We start from the raw sequence: 22,588 nt of genomic DNA on the forward strand, positions 1-22,588 counted from the left end.
TCAGTCCACACGATATTCCACAATAAGAATTCCATACAGTGTATCGTTGCTCTAGTAATAGCAATACTTGCCACATTTCCACGAACGAAAATATTAATTTCCAAGAATATAATGAATTAGAAATCTCCTCCGTCATTACACACGTAGAAACTGTGCGGCAGTCTGTATCCAGTAATGTATCATTCCGTTACCTACCATAGAACATTTTCCAAATTAGAACTGATGTAAGTTAAAAGTTCTCCCATTAAAAGATATTAATTACTTATTGTTATTTTTATAAGACATCCATCGATTAAACGTGATAATACAGTAATAATATAAAACGGTTTTATGTTCTTATTTTCTCATGCGTAGGACGTTTTTTTACTTAGGGATGACATTTCGCCCCATTGTTCTCATTAGCATACTCGTATAAATGAGCTGTACTGTATTTTGAACAACAATAGCTGGTGATTCGAGAGGCTTGTTGCGCAATGCCTTCAACAACTATCAATTATAATGATTTTTTCTTCTTTTTCTAAGAACAGCATATATAGCTAGATTCCACTTAGATAATTATTCAGATTTTCCTAATAGAGTACAAAACCTTATGACCATTATATATATATAGTGAGATGAATACTGTATTTTGAATCTGTCAAATAAATTTCAAAAGTGCATGGTCATTTTAATTGGAAAAAATAGGGAGAGAAAAATAATCTATGTCGGTGTTTGTACCAAGATAAGGAAATCCCAGTCGCAGGGTTATCTTATTTGTTTCCACATCGGGAATAGCCTCATGGGGAGACATATAATGTAACCCCTTGACTGGGATTTACTTGTCTCGGTCGAAACCTCAACACAGATTCTATTAATCTTGACTTAAGGAGAAGTCCGTAGTCATATTTGAAGTATACCTTTGAAAGAGTCCAGATCCACTAGAAATGAAAGTCGTTCAGTAGCTCATGAAAATTATTATTACATTAAAAAGACGCAAAGACTGACCTCACCGTGAAATTTACAGAGTTCAAGTCTGGAAGTGTTACCTTAGAAAGCAGCAGGTTTCATTATAGATTTGAGGGATTCCTTGTTAGAGACACTGAAACATCAATGCCAAGTGAAATAGGACCATCGTTTGAGACTCTTCATCCATCACGGTAGTTTGAAGTCTCCTGTCTGTTTTGAGTTAAGTACAGTAACAGAAATAAAACACCGTCCAAAGTCATTGACAAAATTCCATACTACGACCTTGACGGTATGCACACAAAACAGCGGAAAGCATTCTACGCTTTGTACCAAATTAACTCTTCTGACGCCTTTGACTTTCAAGTAGAAATGTTTAAATATATTGTAGATCCGATTTGGGTACTTTATGCCGTTGCTGTGGAACATCTGGACAATTATTTCTGGATAGGTCACTTGAAGGAAACTTCTGTCATTGCTAAAGTGTGGATTAGTCTATCGAATAAAGTTCATGCCCCTTAAATATTACATTACTTTAAGGACAAAGACTCCAATAAAAAAAATTTCACAGCTTCGTCAATGTATTTCTCAATTGAAACAAGAAGCTAGCAAAGAAAAATTCAAAGAAATTACCTATCCCTGGAACGCATCACTTTGGAATGCGTGGAATAGAATGAAGGAAGATGTTCGTTTGTCAAGGCCATGTTACATTGTTTCTAGGGGAAAGAGACAAAATGTCCGACATTACCCAAGACGGAATACTTGTCTGATCCTGTCGCTGCTTTTAATTGGTGGATAACAAAGGAAACAAGTGGAAATCGGCCGTGAAAATTTGATCTTGATAAATAGCGAAGATGTGACCGAGTTTGTACCTCCTGACGAGATGGGAAATACTATCATTACAGTGTACTTGACTCACGATGAAAACAAGTCATTAAATGTTCTAAGGGATATCCAAGACTGTTGATGAAGAAATATGCACACTATTATCCAGACACCATGGAATCTGACCCTTGTACTATCACATCATTGGGTTTCTTCTCATAAAGTCATTGATGTCGTCTTCCTGATGAGGTGGTCAAAAATAACAAAACATTCCACACTGCGCAATCGTAGACTATTATCCAAAGGATTCCTGACTAATGACTGTTTTATAGTTTTTAACCTCTTTACGTTTTTGATTGACAAGTTAATCTTTACCACACCCATCATGATTCTAAGAAGCTGTGTCGAACTGCGAGTCGAAATTAATGAAGATCCCTCGTATCCATTCTCTTTTCTTTTAAGCTATTACAGGTAATGATAATTCATCAATGTATAAAATTGTTGACGGGAGCTACTCTGGCATCAACAGGTAGAACGGAATCGTCGCCCGTTTTGATCACTTTGACTTTCAAGCACAAGTCACTGCTATTCAGATCAATATAATCTTCGGGTTGTCCTTTGATTTCAAACTCGATGGGAGCTGAATCCATCAAAGAGGAGACGGGATCAAATTTGGCCCATTGGGATTCTTGCATCGTCATCATGGTGGGGGGGGGGCATGGCAAACAGATCCAGTTCCGACTTGGAACAGACGCAAGACTTTCGGTGCATCATTTTTGATCTTTCTTTTTCTCTCTGTGATGTTTTTCAATAATCACAAACGTCTAATTCTCGGACGGTTCTTCTCTTCTTAGTCTTTCTAACTTTATGAGTGTGAGGTCCTCTGAAGGGGCGTTTTCGTCATCTCTTTCTACCTTGTCCTTGCTGTGGTGTCAGGAAAGCAGGAATGCCTGATTCGACCCCGTCCATGACATTAATAGGAGTTTCTCGAAGACCTAAAATGTCTTTGCCAGTTTCAAGCAAGACATGTTTGCCTGCTCTCAAGAAAGCTTCTTTGGGGTTTTGTTTGTCCATGACATTTTGCAGAAATTCTTTACCTTGCGTCAATGCGGCATCTTTCAAGGCGTGTAATCCTCGTGTCATCATTGGTTTCAACACGGGCGCCACAGAACGAAACGCCGATTTCAACATATATCCTAAGCCATGTCCTAGCTGTCGAGCGACGCCTCGGTACACTGGATACACGACTTGCGAGTCGTTAGATAATCGTTTTCTAAAATGGAGTTTTACTGTGACTTTCCCTTTGGTGAATGAAATATTTTGTCCCAGATCTCTTTTTATAGCAATGTTCACAGTGTCAAAATACGACTTACTGGCGGATAAATAGTGAGGAGGTACAAATTCGGGGTGAACGTGATAGGTGTTTCTAATTTCCTTCTCACCGTTCGTGGCAGAATCCACTTTGAAATGAATGACACACAGTAACGGCACAGAGGTGGTGTGTCTCACCACGTTGTACTCCACCACATTGGAATACTCAAAGATTAAATTCAGTCCTTGGTTCATTTCTACAGGGAAACGAAAATAGTTTGCAAAATCCAAGTTGCTGGTAATGCCTGGAATATCGATTTTAATCTTGATTACCTTGGATTTTCCACCCAAAATGTCACTTTTTCAGTTTTGTCCAAGGCTTTGCCAAACAGTGCATTGAACCTGACAATAGATAACTGAACCGTTTAGTTCTGGGGTCATGTGTTTTCATAGCGTTACCTGCAGTTAGGATTTTATTCAAATTTTGTTGCACTTGTTCGCCATGAACTTCAACTTTAAATGTGTTTTGATTTTCAACGACATTTTTCATTTATGTAGGATGAATGATTTCCACCAAAGCCACTTCCCAATGGACTTCGTGATCCAATTGGATGGCCTGAGTTGATTTGGCCGGGAAACAGCATAAATTATTGCTGTGAAATACCTCCATGGAACTGTCACTGGGTAACGTCAAGTAAAATTGATTGTTGTTGTTCATAATTACAGAGTTCTGCTGCTGTCCGAGGGGTCATTCGAAGTGAGAAGGGTATATAAAAGAGGATTATTGTGGTGGTGGTTGTTGTTGTTGGGGTGATGACTGGCGTTGGGCACAAGACTCCCGTTGTTCCCGTTCGAGGAGTATTTCAGGGAAGGATTGGAAAGGAGGTAACCGATTCAACATCTCAATAAAATGATCTCCTTCTTGCAAACTCAGATTGGCAATGGCCGCACCGATGACACAATACACCATAAAGATATGGCAGAAAAAGACGGTTTGCATTTTCGGCAACCGTTCCCCACACCATACCCACAAGGGTTGCTTTTGCAGATCATGCAGAGAAGAACTGGGTGAAGGAGTGGTCACTGCAGTGGTAGCGGTAGCTGAGGCTCTGTTAAAGGGAATGATGGTCATTTCCTTTTATAGTCGATGACTTGCGAATCGTCGATCCAAGGATCAGAACTGGGAGGATATACTTTCCAATGTATTTTGATTTCTTTGACACTGCGTTTTCTCACTTTTCGGGTTCTTCTTTCGAGAATGCTTTCGATTTCGTACACTTCGTCTTCTTTTCTGGTTACTCGTTGTAACTCGGGTGAGTCAAGTTAGGTAATTAACCTTTGTCGAAAGCGCAGTCGGTTTTGCCAATGCGTACCCAATCTCCTGATGCCAACACTTCACTTTTCCTGGGGACAGCCACTGTCGGGACGTACCAAATAGGCGCTCAAAAACGGTCACTTCATTGTCGGGAGTCACTTCTTTGGGGGCACGTCCGATGCACTGATGGTAAGATTCGTTTAAGGCTGAACCAGGTGCGGTTAGAAGTTGATGTATTTGAAAGTGTGTTGATGCTTACAATATTTCCACATGCGCTCTTTGAAGGAGCGCTGAAAGCGTTCCACGATGCTGTATTTGGTTTCGGGATTCTCGGTGGTGAAAAAATGAATGTCACGTTTCTTTAATTCTGTTTGGAAATCTTGGTTTTGAAATTCCGTGCCTTTGTCGGTTGAAGGTGATGACCACTTTATTTCAACACCAATTTGAGGGCACGCACTAACTCACTGCTCGATTTGGAAGTCAATGGCACGACCCAGGCAAATTTGGAAAAGATGTTGATGACACAAAACAAATATTTGTAGCCACGACTGTAGGTGGCCAAATGAGAGACATCGGCTAAATCGGCTTGCCATTGATGATCGATGCCCTTCACTCAGGTGCGACTTCTGGAAAAATTTTGTCCACTAGATTTGTACAATGCATTCGTGGCTTGTTCTTGTAACCATCGTTGCAGTTGAGGCAAACGGAGACTTCTCAGAGTTTGGCAGCACAATACAATTACTGATCTCCTCCGTAACCTGCAGGTTGATATGGATCGTAGTAAAAACAGGCTAACACCTTCTCCATTTTTAACAAGTCACCCACTCTTCGCTAATGATACTTTGGATGGTGCTAGATGGTGGTTTGGAAACGGCTTTACGTGTCCAATGTGCCACGGGAGTGGAAGTCGAGGGTAGTGGTGGTGGGGTGGTAATGGGATGGCTTTGGTCTTCTTTTCTTTTACCACTTCTAATTTCCCTTCTTTATTTTTCACTTCTATCGAAGGAGGAGTTGACATTATCTTTTTCGTTGGGAATTGGGGGAAGGGGTCAACAAGGACGCTGCAATCTTACCAGGGAGGGGAGTTGCTGACGGTGTTTGAAAGACTTCACGTACCTACTCTTCCTCAGGCATTCGTGGGGCTGAGTCTGTCTTGACCTCTGGAGGTGGTAGTGGTGGCGGGTCTTAAAATCTTTCAGATTTGACAGAGCTACTTCGCCTGAAGTTTATGGTGAAAGAGTTTCAGTCGTTGCAATAGTTGACCGTACGTTTGCGATTTTTCTGTTTCGGACAAATTGTTGCAATCCATCAACGACTGCAATTAGTGCTGCAACTTGGACATCTAGGTCAAATAAGAATTGGAAGACAAATGCGGGGTCTATTGTACTTGCCAACGATGGCATTCAATCCATCGTTTGTGAGGCACTAAAGTCAGTTTTCAGCTTTCCATCCGATTTCAGTGGTCACGTCTGAGATATTTTCACTCCAGAAGTCCCTTTAATCTGCCTGGAAGCATGGGTAAAAGACTTCCCAGGAGCCCCAACGTGGGTCCTACTATTTCTTTCACAAGAGTTCCTAACAGGGGTAATGATCCTTTGTGTTGGACCAAGAAATGTTTCTTTTGACGAATGGGAATTTTCTTTTGAACCATTTGGCGAAAAACGTGATGATGTTAGGCTAAGCATTTTTCTGTTGTTTAGACAAAGGTATCGTGCCTTTAAAGACGTTCAAACAACATTCGCACAAGGTATCGATGACGTCTTTGGAGGCTGTTTGAGTTAGTTTTATTAGCATGGGTGGAGAAGCATTGGACAGGACGGACAACATGTCTCCATGTTTGACTAAACAAGGAGGAAGTCGTTTCTTTATCTTTTCTTTGGGGAGTGAAGAAGGATTTTTGCTCGGGGGTGATATCATTGTTTGTTAGTTCCAGGACAGACACCAAAAAAATGCAATTACGTCGATGACTTAGCATACGCCCTTTATCTTTGGTTTTTGACTATCGCTTCTTCAAAAGGTGACGATGTGTTTTCCAAAATTGCCTGAGAATCCTCCATTTTGGTTGCTCCTGTTTTTCTTTGGACGAATGTGTCTTTTCTGGGGGTGACATCGATGCTTGGCTAAGCGTTTTTTCGGATGACGAAACTGTCCTTGTCTATTTCCTTTTCTTTTTGGGGCAGGAGAACGACGATGGTAATGGTGTGCGCTTCTTTGAGGGGACATATTTGTGCTTTCAGGAGCACAAAAACACTGAGACCCATCCTTTTGTCACAAGTTTTTTTTTATATTGGAATGCGTCGCCACTGATTGTCTTTACGCAGCATCAAATTGATGACAGGCATCTCACGTAGTGGAAGGGTTCGCAAGGGACTAAATCGGGGCAGTTCTTATTTGGACAAATCCAATAAACTCTGAAACATGCCCTATCTCTCTTGAACTTTGACGTTGGGGACACGTACTTTGTCTCATCAAATGAGAAAGAAAAGGTGTCAAAAAGTTGGGTTTGGCTGGTATCACCATCAACGGAGAAGTGGAAGAACCTGAGGCTACTGGAGACGCGGTCACCGTCCTTGCAGGTCGTAGTATACGAATGTAAGGTTGCACCCTGTTCGAGGTGTCCTTCTTGCGGGTGGAAGCTGTTTTCTTATAAATTTTCTTTTTCTTGGGACTTTTCGTTTTCTTTTTCTGTGGGCGTTTTCTTTTTCTGTGACCTGGTCTTGAAGCATTTGCTCTTTTTCTTCTTTTGTGTTTGTTTGGCATTTGGGGAGTGGCTTTTTTCTTAAAGAGGACTTTGGAGGCATTAGGATCCCATTATCAGAGGGAGCGAATGATGAACCTCCTAGAGAACCGCTACCTCCAGGTTTCAAAATGACTTGCCTTTTGGTTTGAGTGTAGATGCGGGGATCAGCTAGTTGTGTCAAGGCTGCTTTGTTTCTGTCAAAAAAAAGTGTAGCTACTGATGCCGAATCAATTTTACGGAAAGATGAGGCTGAAGGGACGTCATGTTAACGCTGTACGAGAGAGACACAAAGTGTCCGAGGTTTTTATCCATTTTTTTTAAGTCGACGACGGGGACGTGTACACGACAGGTCCTACGTCTTGGCACCAGTATTGAAACAGACGGGTACGAAATTGCAAATAATCGAGGGTGGTGGGTTTTAAATTCACTAGTAAATAGGCGTGTGGAGTTTGAGTGGCATCGTCGTCCGCATGAGTCAGCCAGTACGTTCCCAACTGTTTGGCTAAGACTTGCACTTGCGCTTTACCTCTAGGATTTTTAAACAAGACCACGTAATGAGCATTGATACTGATGGTGTGATGTGCTTTACTTTGTTGAAACATATCATGGTGATGTAAATGACACTCGCATTACGATGATGCCTAACATGTCGACGAAGATGACCACATAGGTTTGACTGGGGTCTGACACAATCCCGTCGTCTTCGCCAGGAATGCCTTCCACAAACACGATGAAATCGCCATGACCTTCTCGCAAGAGGCTGTGCGTCGTTTCCCACTCTCTGTAATACCTCATAATCCGCTGAGGTGGACGATCGATCAAATGTTGAAGTTCGATCAAACATTTGCAAAATTCGGGTTTTGCCTGCACCGCTGGGTACAAGCATTAACATGTTAAATGGATCGTGAAGATACAGAGCCTCCCAACTAGCACGATCTATGTGTTCGTATATGACTTTGAAAGTGAAGCAAGAGGGAGCAGAGACAGCAGAGGTAGCCATAGTGCAGGGAATGTCACTTTTCACACCAAGACAGACAAGACAAGAGTTTTTATACTCTTTTCAGGACATGTTTATTTTTTTAATGAAACAACACGAAAGACGAAAATTTACATAAGCCAAATGGTTGAGTTCATCGATAAAACAAACATCAAAACGATCAAAGTGGAATATAAAAAAGTCACTGTACAACATGTTTTCGGTAACAAAGGTGTCCTAAGGACAGTTTGTAATGTTCTTACAGTTTCTACCTTGGGTATAGTCACGCAGGTGTGCTCCGAAATGGCCTTTCGGGAATGTCAATGACAGTCCTGTCCTGAAGGGAGTGATTGTCCTCGGTGTCGGGTTTTTCTTGCACTGCAGTTCACACATGTTTAAAAGTTACATTTTTTTACTGGACACTTTAAGTTCAATTTTTTCTTTGAATGCATAACACAAATCTCGGGCAATGTAAGCCACTATTTTGCTCACAAACAATACACACATCTTCGTAAGCATCTGGAGTGAATAAAATTTCACAAAGAAACTTTACTTCAAACAGAGGTCGAGAAGTATATAGATGAAAGCGCAAGGCATTTAGCAGAACGAGTTTCTCGTGATCATTTAAACGAAATGCCATCATAGATTTTGGGTACAGTACAGATCGTATCTAGCCTACAAGGTATCGGCTGGTAAATGAAATCACAGAAAGGAAGTCACTAAGACACACAACACAATTCGACCCCAATGTAAGGGACACAGTTCTCGTAATACGTTTTGGTAATCCTCCACCGTTTGAATACTCTCATTAATTTCCTTCCACGGAATCTGTTGTATCACCACTGATAAAGATCGTGGCATGGTAGATCGTTTTTATACCTCTTTTTGTCGGAGGCGATAAGTGTGCTTTCTGCACAGAGATGATCGTACTCCAGTGGTGAATCTAAATGGTTAGTCACTAACTTGCACATAACATCACAACACACCGTTCAGAAGTTCCCCCTTGAACTAAGTTTATTTTATGTAAAAGATTTTATTAACCCTCTAACTCTTCCTCCGGAATTCCTTGCAGTAAAAAGAATGAGTAACAACAAACCAATCCTTCTCGCCCACGTCCAGTTTAACAATGTCTGACCACTGGAACACATTCATCTGAATCAGTCCTCTTATAGCATTCAGGTACCAGTGGTTTAAACATCGGTGACGTGACGGATGCAATCGTTCTTTGCGTTTTACTTGTATATTGACCAGCTCTCGGTAAATGAGTTCTCTCAGCTAAACAGGCAAACAACGAATGTTCTCTTGCAAAGTATTCATAATCATGTCAGTCAGTACTTATTCCCACGTTGGGGTCACTTATAATTGTCCTTATGTTATTTAAAATCTTCTCCTAGATGGAAAGTATTGGACATAGTTATTTCTGACTACTGCCATTCAGGGTAACGGTCAAGAATGGTAATAACATCTTCTGATGAAATCGGTCTAAAGTGGATTAATTTGATGAAGGCAGACTTGATGCAGAAAAATATGACTTTTGTTGACTTTTGTCAATTTCCTCTTGCGAATTTCTCGACACAAAAGTTCATCAGTCACCAATTGAAATTTTGCTCTGGCAGGTCCCTGCCAAACTTCCTTGTAGATCTTCTCTTGCAATTCGTTAGATTATCCTTGAATACTATTTTTAATGTGGTTTAAATACTTGGCTGGGTGTTGTCCAACGTTTGACTCCTAGCCATGCTGGTTTGTTAAACGACATGGTATGTCACGTCAATGACTAAGCTTCAACTAAAGTTAGGTAGTGACAATAAGGAGACCATCGAGTATGTTCCAGAAAAGCCGAATCTTTCTGCTCCAACTCGTGAAGTGACACACCGCAACTATAACACTTGACTTTATCCCCTTTGCCCAAGTAGATAATTCCGGCTCTGGCTAATTCTTCGGGGGTAGATCCTCCCAGATATTTAGACCATTTACCTTGGAACGTTTGAAATCGACTTTCAAAGTCGCAGTATTCAGGCAAACGCACAGGGAACGAATATTCGTCTTTCACATGTTCGTTTCGATGAGGGTACGGTGAAATCCGCATTAATTCGCTCGTAGGGTGGTACCTGCATGCTTTCACATGGAGGATGATATTGACAATGAAACCCAGTAAGTGTTCTGTAACTAGTCGAATCGTTTTCTCATCCGTCACTACTACTACCACGACCATATGCGTACATGGTAGTAGTAGTAGTAGTAGTAGTAGTAGTAGTAGTAGTAGTAGTAGCAGTAGTAGTCATAGAAACGTTCCCACAATGTGGTACTGAATCGCTGAGGTCACAACGTACGGCATCGCTTTCATCGCTAGGCACGGCATCGAACTCCACTTGAGAATCACCGAACTTGAAGAGATCTGTTTAAAAGTATTCATCTTTATCGCTCGGTCTTGGTAGTTACAATGAACTATCGATCTTGGACGTTGTTCCTTTTTATATGCTGACCAATATCGATGTATCCGTGAGGCGAAGTGAAGTGGTTGGGAAGCCGCACTCGCTTCTGGAACTCGATTTGATACACCTTTTCCAAAGGCCGACTGATGATTTGGTGTGTGGCTAAACGTACAATCTTGTGCGGTTCGCAGGAGGTCACTTAAAAGTTTTCATCCTGTCCAGATTGCAAGGCTTCTTTCTGTACGCCAAAGTTCACCACTCGACTGCTGCGATAATTGAGAGTCAATCCTTTCACTTTACACTCGGTGTGCACTTCTCCTTGTTTGTTCCAGTATTCGTAGCCGCAATGTTTGGGACCGCCACTAGCAAAACTTAGAATCTTGTCGTCGGGGTGCTCGTCCGTCCCGGCTCCTAAACGGTCTCATTCGATTTTAGTTTAACAGTGACCCAGGTGATCGATGTAGATGCAACTGTCCATGTCAAAGTAAAGGACGCGATCTTCTAACAGTTATAAAACATCGTACAATTTTAAGCGAGCATTGGCTGTCACGTAAGCCGCAATGATGACATTTCCAAATTCGTCGGCTTCTATAAAGTCCGGTTCTTCGTAATTGACCGGGATCAAATCCTCACGATCGACTTCCAGGTCTTTCATGTAGTTGGTTTTGGCGTGAATCATCTGGAAGTAGCGGGAAGGTTCTGTCAAATACTCCGTCTTGAGTAAACACGGCCATTGTACCATTTTACCCCACAAGCGATTCAACATCACTTTGGCAAACGTCGCCTTCCTTTTTTTTCTCCACGTGGTATAAAGCGATTTCTTCCCGCTCCCAGCTTTTCTCTTTGAATTTCTTTTGACCTTCGGGAGTGTGGCACTAGGAAAGATAGTCACTGGCTTATTGTCTCAGTTGCAAAAAGGCATCCACGTAGTCTGCAAAATGCCTTTCTGAGTTTGGTCACCCTTGTGATATTTGTTTGTCTTAGAAAAGTGGTAAATTTATAGCAGTTGGTATCCCATGTCCAGAGCTTTAAACAATTCCAAGCGGACCCACCTTCCCGTCAAGGCACATTCTTCCTGTGTGTGCGGACAAGGTCGGTCTTGGTTGCACGATTCGGCACAATTACGGCACAAGGGAAACATCAGTTTTTTTAGCAATGATGAGGTAAAACGGTATGGTACAAATCCGTGGGTGGCAAAACTTAGCATTTAATCAATCCTTGCTATTGTCGAATGTTGTCCAGGTGTTCCGTCAGCAATTGGTGGTTCCCAGCGAAAAAGTGACAATATTTGCACACGTAAGGATACAGCGAACGCATGTCCAAATATTTAATTTATTCTCCTTTCTCCTCGTCGGTGTGGTACAGCAAATAGGTGGCATTTGTCCGTCCTCCGTACAAACTATCCAGCGGGTTCAGAGGGTCCAACAGCTTGTAACTTTCCAAGATGCGTTTAAACTAGTGTTCCCACATTTCCACCACTTGGTATCCTTGCTGTTCTAACTTCAAGCGTCGCTGACAAGTGGCCTCGTACAAACTAATTTTCAGTGTCACGTTGAGGTTAGCAGAGGTGACATCCGTGAAATAAGCACCCGCTAAACTCGTACGCGAACTTCATGAATGCCACATGGTGTGTCTTTGGATAGCACTGCTTGCAGTAACAAGAGTTGATTCGCTTCGTTGTCTGGCTCGGGTTTGAGTTTTGAATATTTTTCCACGCTATTTTCAATTCTGCCGTTTCGTTCTTGTTGGCATACGTTCGTCCAGCCACGATAGAACGGGCTAAACACATCTTGTATTAAGGGTTGTTAATTCGGACGATGATCATTTTGGTGCTAAGAAGGTCGTCCACCAGTAACAACTTCTCTAAGGGTGGTATGTCAGGTGTAAAACATGGTTGGGCTGTTGGGTTCGGGAAGGTCTTTTTCTATTGGGTCGTAATAAAGAAGTCTGATACATTTGTATCAGAGGGTACATACATTTGTATCAGTCTCCTTAATTCTGATAAACTGTCTAAGAGTACCGTCACCGTTTGACTTTCACTGTCCTCCTTCTCTCTAAGACCTTGTTTATACTCTGCTGCTTCTTCCTGTCGTTTCCGTCTTGCTTCATCTTCTTCTCGCTGTTGCTGTTGAAGGAGAAAAAAATGTTCTGATTCTTTCTGCTGTTGTAAAAATTTATAAAATTCTTCTTTCTGTCTCTGTTTAAAATCTTCGACGTTTGGTAATGAAGAAGGTGGCGAAGGTACTGGTACCGGAACAAATTCTAGCGAACACTAATGATGATGGGTGGACGTAAAGAAAAGAGTAGAACCAAAGGAGTATTTTATAACGACTATGATGTTCAAGTCACATCCAAGTCACTTTAGAATGTAATCATTTTGACTCAAACTGTTCTCCGGATGACTATTATCCCAGCTTATTAAACCCAATATACATCCCTTGGATCAGCCACTGTTGACTTCAATGCCACTTGTTAACGTTCAATTATGACAGGAACAATTGAGATATTGACAATGCAAAGCTCTCAGTCTGTCTCTTCCACTCCTATATTACACAGAATTAATGAATTTCAGACGTATCCTCTCTGATCAATAGGTGGGGGTTTATTTGTTGCAATTTTATTGTTTGATTTTCTTTAACTTCAAAGATAGTATGTGGGTGTTGACATTTAATTATGATTTGAATAAAGCTGTGTGTGTCTTCAGCGCTAAAAAGAAAACAGTTTGAGAGAAAGAGTGTGTAGATCAATAACATTTTGTAAAAAGAGGGCCATTATTGCTTTTGTTCGGGTTTTGGTATTTTACGCCACAGCAACATGATTGCGTTATTTAGCGAGAATTAGAGTAAAGTGCCTTGCACATAGCACACATCGGTACGGGCCGACACAGGATGATTAGATAATAGGATTTCGAACTCTCACTGTTTTGCTCATGTGTCGAGCACGCTAACCAAAGAGAACTGCAGTTCCTAAAACAATTGATTGTTTAGTTTTAATAACGTTACGAACAGTGAGTCTCTGAAGAAGAAAAAAAATAAATCAAGCATCATCGTCGCCGTAGTAGTCATCGTCGGTTCATGGAGATAAAGCTAAAAGTAGTTCACAATACCAAACAGATGAGCTCAAATCCTTAATTGTAATCTTTGCATTTATAAGTAGCATGTGTGTTACATGCATTATGAAACGTTCCTACTTTACCTTGAATAATTGAATTGAAAATATTTCTAACGGGAATTTTGACCTTAGTTGCAGTTCAAATTGAGCTTGGTTTTAAAGTGCATTCGATTTCCAATAGTGTAATTAATCATGCTTCATGATAAAGCATACATTCTTCACATTACAATAATTAGTTATGTTTCCTACGCAGTCTTAAGAATACGGCATGAAAGAATGCGCCCACTTGTAATACATCACTTTTGCATCGAAGGGCGATACTGATAGTGCTCCCATGCGACAATCTCCCTATCCGTACATCGGTCATTGGCAAAGCTTGTCATAGCTTCATCTCCTAAAGGTGTATTCAAGATCGTATAGTAGGTGTCAGCTGTGCCACAATGGTTGACATTTATCTTCCTCCTTCTCCTCCTAGTCCTCATCATCAGCAACAGTAGAAACATCATAATCTATGATTATTATTATTGCTTCTGTTGCGTTTGTTATTATTATTATTATTATTATTATTATTATTTGGTGCTGTTGTTGTTGTGGTGGTGGTGGTGGTGGTGGTGACTGTTATTGTTGCTGTTTTTGTTTTTATTGGACATACCCCGTAATTCATAAAATACCTGCCAGATTGGACTCAGGTGCAAATACAGAATTATGCATTTACATCAGTTCGTATATTCTGTGTATTGCACACGTTCGCTACTTTGAATGCTTGTACGAAGACTGAAAGTGCCATCCGAATACTTGAACTAAAGTGCAAATGTATATTGTACTGGATCAAGAGCTCTTCCAGCTATCAGAGTGAAATTCACTACGCTTGGCGGTCACGATAAAGCATGAACTCTTCGTATCGCAGTCAGCTGTTTTCATGCACACACGATCAACTTTTGACTTCAGTAAATGCACGGAGCTCACTGAGGAGGAGGTGGAGCTGTCTAAACACTTCATCCAGGAAAAGCACAAATGTTTGATGTGTATATGCAATTAGGTTTCACTTTTGTCACTTCCTTGTTGCACTGGAAATTTCTTGAGAGAAAAAAGTGTCGAAAAATAGGGAAGAGGGTGGGGACGGAGGCTCAGAAGTCAAGTTTTGGGAAGAAGCTTGATATTGGATTTATATTTCTTTAGCTGTTTCAAGGCTTGAATAAAAACTGCATGCAGTTAGATTTTAGTTTACCATTTATCCAATTTTGTGTTATAGTTCATCAAAATTGAATTTAAGAATTTAGAAGAGAAAAACAGAATTTCTAACGATTACTCTTCTTACGACTTTTCCCTGTAACCTAGAATGATTTTACTTCAGCTGCAAATGCAGTAAGGGGACAAACACAATCAACCTGCCAGATGCATAGTAAGGGGACATCACAATCAGCCTGCCAGATATTTAGTAAGGGGACATCACAATAAACATGCCAGATGCATAGTAAGGGGACATCACAATCAACATGCCAGATGCATAGTAAGGGGACATCACAATCAACATGCCAGATATACAGCAAGGGGAAATCACAATCAACATGCCAGATATATAGAATGGGGAAATCACAATCAACATGCCAGATATATAGCAGGGGAAAATCGCAGTCAACATGCCATATATGTAACAAAGGGAGATCACAATCAACATTGTCAGTTCTGTAGTTAGGGAAAATCACAATCGACATGTAAGATGTGTTGTAAGGGAAATTCACAATCAACTTGTCCGCTGTGCAGTGAATGAAATTGGCAGTCTACATGCCAGTGTTGCATGAATATGCATGTCTATGAATATGCATGTCTATGAACATGCATGTCTACGAATATGCATGTCTATGAACATGCATGTCTATGAATATGCATGTCTATGAACATGCATGTCTATGAATAGCATATCTATGAATACGCATGTCTATGAATATGCATGTCTATGAACATGCATGTCTACGAATATGCATGTCTATGAACATGCATGTCTATGAATGCTCGTTTATTCAGTTATGAGTATTATCATTGTTATTGTTGTTTTTGTTGTTGTTGTTGATGATTTTGCTGTTCATTCTGCAGCTACTGCTCTTCCGAGCTTAAATTAGCAATTCAATCTTTATTTTTATTAGGGCAAAATAAACAATCAAAAGACAAAACCCTTTCAAAACTAAAGGAAAATTGCACATGCTGAATACATAATATAATTGTATTATATTACCCAGGAATTAGCCATTATGCTTAGCGGACTCATCATACCTGGAGTTAAGTTATGTCCAACCGTTTAAATGTGCACAACTTACAAAGAACACGTGAGGAAACAGACACAAGACTCTCAACCTGCAGACCATGATTACTACCATAATGGGGGCTTTGCTCAAACACTAACATATTCATTTTTCTATATTATTCTACAATATCCAGCATTATGTACATTTCTCGTCCCAGGAATTCAGACGTTTAGGTACTCAACTTCATTTTTAGTTTGTTAAGTGTACATACTGATAATAACAGAGAAGCTTTTGCAGGTTGTCATGGCTTCCTCTGATCATATATAACTGATAATCTTGCAGGTGGGGACAAACTATGTTTGAACAGCTTGTTTTATGTCAAGTGCAAAGCCAACATCAAATCTGTCCTAACACTTAAGTGTCAAAAGTTGCTACAGAAGCAAACAAGGATTCCACGTTTCTTGTATGTACCAAACGTTTCTTACCAAAACTAGTGCGTGACGTATGTTAAATAGAAAGCAAGCCAAAACATTATCATCTCCCTTGCATCAAGGATTTGTAATGATTTGTTAGAAAACCATTTGATTGTTGCGTTGTAGGAAGTTGATGTTGCCAATCCAAGTATTAAAGACTACACTAATCACTGTTGTCAATTAGAAGGGGAAAAAGATGGCAAAATAAAAGTGCTTTTATCTATACCCGTTATGACCTGATACAATATCTACAAAATGTGTATGTTCCGGAATTTACTCGGCACTAAACACTGTTCTCGTAGAATGGTGTCCCCATACTTCACTATGACCAACTGTCGTGCAGATGACAGACTATGCAACCGCTCCGGTGGCCTAGTGGTTAGAGCGTCGGCCGAGTCATACCAAAGACTTATAAAAATGTACTAACAGCTGTCTCGCTTGGCGCTCAGCATTAAGTGGTTAGTGTTAGGACTGGTCGGCATGGTGTCAGGATAATGTGACTGGGTGGGACATCATGCTACGTATCTGCGGCATGATGTCCCAGTGCCAGACATCGCTATAAATTGTCACACTGCAGACATCGAAGCAGACTGAAAAATTGTTAAAGCTACGTTAAAAATCCAAATCACACACACACACAGAATATGCAGCTACAGGTAAATCCCGTTTTAACGCGATGCTCGTGTTCCAAATAATAGCATAAGCGGGATCGCATTAACAATTTTTTTCGAAAAACGTTCCCGTAGAAAACGTGCATTGAAATTTAATTGTCATCAATTTTAACTAACCTCTATGTTTTGTTCGTCGGGTTTCATCAGACATCAAATATACTTCAGTTTCGAATTATGTACATGCCATTATGGCGGAAACTGTGCACAGTGAAGTTAAGGTAACGTTAAACGCAGTGCTGGGATTAAAAAATCGGCTTGTGATACGAATAATCGGCTTTTTTGAGAGCATGTATTTAGGATGTTAAAAAGAGAGGTCACCTTAAATTAATAAATGGGAGCCATGCTACCACCGCATTATAAGATGAATCGCGTTATAACGAATCTCTTTATAACGGGTTTTACTGTGGTTGGTTTTTACCACATTTTTGGCTATAACATATCGACAAAATGGGGCCCGACACACTGCCAACGGAACTCCCGCGGACACTATAGATGCAGTATAGATGTACTGATGTCTAAGTGAAATGTGGAGATAATGAAAATATATTCGTTTTATTTAAGGATTGATAAAGAATACCACAAAAGATAGTTAATGTGTTCAGTATATGGCATGCGAATTGAGTATAGTATGAAACATAAGAAAAAAGCTGTGGTACAAAATCGACTGATAAGACTGATTCGGTATCAAATCCAAGGTTTGTTTGGTTTAGTGTTTTAATGTGGTCCTAATGTAATAAAGTATGGTACTAATCCTATTGCAATAAAGTTTGGTACTAATCCTAATGCAATAAAGTTTGGTACTGATTATAATGTAATAAAGTTGGATGAACTCCTTTCTTCTAAAAATTGCTCAGTGTTAATAAGTCTTGAAAAATTTGCTGACATAATTATGAGAGAAAAAAATTATGTAACTATTAGTAATGTACAAATTGCATAGTTGACTTGATGTGCATTATTATTATTATTATTATTATTATTATCATATGTGAACAGGCAGACCTAAACAAATAAAGAACTGTGCATATAACCCAATTTGTCAAATGTATATATTGTATGTATTGTAAACATTGGATACTTTGAATAATAATACCAGAAGTGAAAGTGAATATTTGCAACCTGAGTATTTTACCACAACTGCAATTAATATTAAACTTGACATGAGAGACAAGAACAGAACTTAATGTAGTATTTTTCAAGTCCCTCGCGAGCTAGAGAACACAAATTACATTTTAAGATGTCATGGCGACATAAATTGGACTTAATCCCCTGGATTCCAATTATTCGTGCTCGAAAGCCATTAAAGATCGTGCACTCTTCTCTCCACGGTCAGTAGTTTTCTTGCATACACGATTATCTCTGATCGTTAAAATGGCAAAAATCGCGATTATTTGAAAGTGGACCCGCCCAACGCCTTCACTTCAGCAAAGAGCGATAATATTGTGAATGCAGAATTGCTGACCTAAAGTGCACACACACCAGTCCAATTATTCATGCAAGGAAGCCATATTAAAACATGCACACTTTGTACTAATGAGCTTCATTTAGTTTCGTACATGATTAATTATAGCCTTCATTTTGTAAGGAAGTAATTTTCCAAGATGACTTAATTAGAACATTAACCTGACGTTTAATTATGACGACTGAATAACCTTTAAAGTAATAAAGTAAAATTGTTTTATATTGGATTAGTGTACACATAAGCTTGATATTAAACAAAAATGTGTGTCGTGAGGTACTTGTACCATTGTGTCGTGAGGTACTTGTACCATTGTGTAGTAAGGTACTTGTACCACTGTGTCCTGATGTAGTTGTACCATTGTGTAGTGAGTTATGTGTATCATTGTGTCGTTAGGTACTTGTACCATTGTGTCGTATGATACTTGTACAATTGGATTGTAAGGTATGTGTACCATTGGGTCGGGACGTACTTGTACCATTGGATTGTGACGGTACTTCTTAAAAGAAAGATAACAACTTAGTTATGTAAACTTATTTTATTTCGAGGCAAATGTTTTTCAAAGATAAACACTTTAAACCTAAAGTATGACATTTATATCAATTAAATGCAAGGTTTTGTTAGATCCAAAATGTCCACCTCTTACAATGTTTGTTCTTGATATATACTTACTGAAGTAAAGTGCATTGCATGGAAGAAAAAAAAGACGTAACCGTTTGGAATGTTATAATAAAACACTTCTCTTTAATCTCCATCCGTCGCGCTAAACGGTAATATATATATATATATATATATATATATATATATATATATATATATATATATATATATATATATATATATATATATACGTGTGTATGTGTGTGCGCGTATGTATGTGTGTGTGTGTTATTTGGATTTTTAACGTAGCTTTAACAATTTTACAGTCATATAGCTACTATGTCTGCAGTGTGGCAGTTTATAGTGATGTCTAGCACTGGGGCGTCATGCCACAGACATGTAGCATGTTGTCCCACCCAGCCACATTTTTTGACACCAGGCCGACCAGTCCTAACACTAAACTCTAAATGCTGAGCGCCAAGTGAGGGAGCTGCAAGTATCATTTATAAGTCTTTAATAGGACTTGGCCGGTGTTCGAACCCTCGACCTCCCACATCCGAGGCGAACGCTTTAACCACTTAGGCTACTTATGCTCATGGTATTTAACAAGAAAGATAGTAATTTTACTAAACCACGAGACCAATCTAACTATTTTTGGAAGTCGTTTTCACTTTATTAACAGAACAACGTACGAATCTATCGGGATCAAACATCTTTTAATGTCCATCTTGTTTATGCATGTTCCCATATTTTTAACAATGAAGACACTAGATTGGTGTGGGTGATATGTAGTTCCTTGGTTGTGTCAGAAAAGAGAGATAGAGAAAGCTGGTTGATTGGCTTTTAACACTACATTTAACACATCTTTTTCCAGGGACCCACAGAGGCGGCGACCTGGGCTGTTATGGGTGCCCATGGATTTTGAGGCTCAACAAATTATATATCTGTGTTAGTTTATACTTGGAGCATTGCAAATCACGTGTACTTTTCTCTGCATTGGTGTCAAAACAGTTTAAAACAATTCAGATATATTTTGCTTATTTTTTTAAATAGCGATGCTTTATAATGTTAAAATATACACCTAAGATCATTTAGAATCTCAGGGAGCAAATGAACTTTACACCAGTCTTTCCTTTACATGTTGCCACATTTTACCGAAAGATAATTAAAAATGTCTGAAACATTTTACCGTAGAACGGTACAGATATGCAGCTGATATACAATTATTCAAGACGAATAACTGTAGCAAAGTTTTAGAAATTGTAAAGTGTATTTAAAAGAAAAATCCTATCACTTATGTACAGAACCTTCCTTATCATCCAATCAAGGTATGACATAGCTATATGACATATCTTTTATTTGAATTATACTTATTTGTGCACTGAATTAAGACCTTTTCTGCTAAATGGGGTAACAGGCTGAAAACATATAGGAAATATTTTATGAGATAGCAAGGGTTATCATCAAATAGACGTTTTTTTAACGATTTCGAAGCACTCCCCAGCATACTTATTGTTGGTGTATTGTATGTGCCCAGGTAGTAATTTTTTTAATTTAATTCATATCTAAAACCTTTAACCCATCAGAGTAACAAGGCTGTTAAGGACAATAGTACCATGATATAATTGTTGTTTCTTTTATTTAAGAAAGTTAACCATGAAGAAGAGTAAATAATGATACGACGTTTGAATTAAAAAAACAAAGAGCTACAGGAGGGGATCATATTCATGTTAAACTGATAAAAGCTGGGGCACCAATCCTTTCGGTCCGGATCTAATTAACAAATTAATATATTCCTGATCATCTTAAGGAAATTCAGGTAGTTCTGAACTCTTCATAAAAGTAATTATTGACCTATATATGGGCAGCCATCACTGCCAAAATTACATTAATCCAATGATGTAGTATGAAATATGATGATTTAACCCAGTAAATGAAATGATAAAACCAGATACCAAAGGATGTGGTGTCACATGAAATGATTTAATGAACAAAACAGATTGATGAATTTAGATTCCAAATGACGTGGTATTAAATGAAATGATGTAGAGTGAAATGAAATGATTTATCACATCAAACGGAATGATGAATTCAGATTCCAAACGATGTAGTGTGAAATGAAATGATTTAGCCCAACAAACGGAATGATGAATTCAGATTCCAAACGATGTAGTGTGAAATGAAATGATTTAGCCCAACAAATGGAATGATGAATTCAGATTCCAAAGGATGTAGTGTGAAATGAAATGATTTAACCCAACAAATGGAATGATGAATTCAGATTCCAAACGATGTAGTGTGAAATGAAATGATTTAACCCAACAAACGGAATGATGAATTCAGATTCCCATTGATGTTGTTTGATATGAAATGATGTAGCATGAAATAAAATGACTGAACCCCAAAAATGAAATAATGAAATTAAATGATTTAAAGAACAAAACAAAATGATGATATCTGCTTCCAAATGACGTGGTATTAAATAAAATGATGTAGCCTAAAATGAAATGATTTAACTCAACAGATGAAATCATGAATTTAAATTCCAACTGATCTGGTATTACATAAAATGATTTAAACATCAAAACGGAATGATGAATTATAATTTCAAATAAAGTTTTATAAATTGAATTTACATAGCATGAAACAAATTAATTTAAACCAATAAATGAAATGATGAATTCAGATTCCAAATGACGTAATATTAAATAAAATGATTTAAAGAAGAAAATGGAATGACGAAATCTGTTTCCAAATGACGTGGTATAAAATAGAAAGATGTAGTCTAAAATGGTATGATTTAATCCAACAAAAGAAATGATGAATTTAGATTCCAAATGATTTGGTATTGAATAAAATGGTCTAAAGAAACGAATGGAGTAATGTATTCAGATTCCAAACGACGTGGTATTAAGTGAAATGTGCGGAAAGTAAACGGTCTGACCGAGAACAGCACTATAATTAAGGTTAAACTGCAAATCATCTAGCATAAATACAAGCAAACACAGGGGGCGCTGCTATCCATGATGTATGGTGTCAGCACGCCCAAATTTATAATCTAGAGAAGTATGTCCAACATTCGGTTCAGATTTTTGCAGACGAAACTTGGACAGCCAAGGTGTTTCCGTTCCTATGATATAAACAAGAGCTATATTTTCCAATCAGCATCAAGTGTTTTGATAGACATTAACGAATGTGCACGTGTTCTTTAACATTTCTCCGCCTTGCACTGCGCGAGCTTCTAATTAAGGCTTCAACAACCCTAGATCTATCAATTAAGGAGATAAAACTTTTCAATTTATTTGATCAATAGTAATAACCACATCTGATAACCTGACATAGCATACACATAACAAGTTGTTTCTCGCTTACATTGCTGGATTACGTACATATGCATTGTTCGTCAAAGTTCTATATGTAATAATTCTTCCTTTTTCGCCATTGAATCCCAGTTTTCAGCGACATATTACTGTGAGGTTTTCTTTTATATTTT

This window comes from Sinohyriopsis cumingii, chromosome 7 (assembly GCF_028554795.1).
Source record: "Sinohyriopsis cumingii isolate HCF-2022 chromosome 7, ASM2855479v2, whole genome shotgun sequence".
Lineage (NCBI taxonomy): Eukaryota > Metazoa > Mollusca > Bivalvia > Unionida > Unionidae > Sinohyriopsis > Sinohyriopsis cumingii.